Below are 2,500 nucleotides of genomic sequence, written 5' to 3' on the forward strand. Positions count from 1 at the left end.
CGCTAACTGCTTCCACAGTCTGGTCCGAATTCTGATACAATTTCAGTAGCGATTTGATTTTAGTGATCTTATACTCGTGTTCGACTGATTGCAGGCCTCTACCCCCTTTCTCCCTCGGTAGATATAACAAAGAAGTTAGTCTAGCTGGGTGCTTTCCACCGTTCTCAATTATGATCTTCCGAGCTTCTCTGTCCACACCTCTTAACTCTGTGTCCACATTAAGTACCGCAGCACCGGGAGTGCATACTGATACGTTGCCTGTACACGGTTACAATCAAATAGGGTCTGGACCATATAATAGATATCCTGCGTAGATACTCTTTAGCCGCACACGCTAGAGCCAGCCGTTCATCCTGCCGAACGTTCTCTAGAACCCCCAGGAATTTGTAGTGTTTTCCCTCCCCAAGAGCCGTGATGGTAGTTGTCTCGTCCATCTTCATACCAGACTCGTCTAGCACTTGGGCTCCCCTCTTCACGTGTACCACTGAGCACTTTTTCTGATTCTAGTGAAGGCCGATATCCTCAATCGCTCCTCTAGTTTCCTTCAGCACTCGGTTCAGCTTGCTCTCGGAGACAGCAAAGACCTTCAGGTCGTCGATATACAGGAGATCGGTGACTTTGACTCCTACAGGCTTGGATAACCGGTATCCCTCCGTTGCCCGCAGGTGCCACGCTAATGGGTTCAGGCACAGTGTAAACAATCTAGGACACAAAGCGTCCCCCTGGGTAGCCCCTTCACGAACCTTATTTTTCTGGAAGTCTCTCGCCCTTGCCTTGTTGTAGCTACTACTTTAGTATTCGAGCTCGCACACAACTTGCGTATGACCTTACCCAGCCAGATGGGAAGCCTGTGCACGTCAGTCATTGCGCATAGCCAATCATGGTCGACGGAGTCGTAAGCCTTGCGCACGTCAATCCATGCCATGCTTAAGTTCCGTTTGCCTCTCTGGCAATCCAGCATTACTGCTCTATCGATTAGCAAGTTATCCATCGTACCAAAACTCCCTGATTTCGCTCCTCTTTGCTGGCCTTCCATCAGGCCATAATGTTCAAGGAGTTGGTCCACGGGTGACAGGAGGCAAGATGTAAACCACTTATACACGTTATTCAGACAAGTAATAGGCCTTTGATTTTCACTCAGGAACTCGCCTTCTTTCGGAATGAGGGAGGTTTTACCTTAAGAAAACCACTCGGGGTAATCTTCGTCGCCTTTAGAAACTTCTTTGAAGCTCTCGACCACACCCTTGTGCAGGGCGCCAGCATGTTTCCACCAAAAGTTAGAGATTTTATCAGGCCCTGGCGCGCTCCAGTTGCGATTCTTGGACAGGACTTTGACCGCTTCCGCTACTTCGAGAGCCCATTTGCTGGCCGTTGGTGGTGGTACTTGCTCGTAGATCGCGATCTTTACTTCCTGCAACCAGGCCGCGTTCTTATTCCCAGTCCTTCTCTCTTCCCACAACTTTCTCCAAAACCCGCTCACCTCTTCAATGTTTTCAAACATTCGCGAATCATCTCGAGCACGTTTTCCACGATCTTTATATCTTGGTCGCTCATTCTCTGGGTCCCTCTTCAACATCTCACTCAAATTCGCAAACACTCTTCCAGGGACCGTGTTAAACTGTTGGTTAATTACATTAAACTGTTGATTAATTTATTATTATTATTATTATCATTATTATTATTACTATTAATAATAGTAATAATAATAATAACAACGGGGAAGAATCGAATGGAATAATAATAATAATAATAATAATAATATTATTATTATTATTATTATTATTATTATTATTATTATTATTCGATTCTCTCCAGTTGTTCCACTTGGTAATGTTTATTGTGTCTCAGCTACTCCCCGTAGCTTAGAGACACAACACTTTCCGTAACAGGTGAGAAGTTCCAAGGATGGCCGATAATTGTACACTTCTAAGGAAGTCAGGTACATCTAGCTTGCCAAACCAGGTCTTTATCTGTTTTATTGAATAACTTTTCAGTTTACAATTTGTTTTCAAACTTGCTGCGGACAGTGTCTAGGCAACAGTTCTTGGACTAAAAAAATGTGTGTTTCATTGTCTTAAACTGTAGAATTTTTTGGTGATTTCACAGTTCTGTGATATAATCTACTTCTGACAGTTGGTTATCACTTTAGTAATATCTTTCTTGTGGGCTAAATCAGAGAGTTCTTTCTTTAGGGTGGCGTTAAAATCTCCCAGGAAGTTAAACACTATATTGGTTTGCTTGATCTCGAAGTCGGGATATAGTTTTCGGAGATCCATTATCATTATTATTATTATTATTATTATTATTATTATTATTATTATTATTCGATTCTCTCCAGTTGTTCCACTTGGTAATGTTTATTGTGTCTCAGCCATTCCCCGTAGCTTAGAGACACGACACTTTCCGTAACAGGTGAGCAGTTCCAAGGATGGCCGATAATTCTGCACTTCCAAGGAAGTCAGGTACATCTAGCTTGTCAAACCAGGTCTTTGCACCTTTT

Source organism: Montipora capricornis, chromosome 6 (assembly GCF_036669925.1).
Source record: "Montipora capricornis isolate CH-2021 chromosome 6, ASM3666992v2, whole genome shotgun sequence".
NCBI lineage: Eukaryota > Metazoa > Cnidaria > Anthozoa > Scleractinia > Acroporidae > Montipora > Montipora capricornis.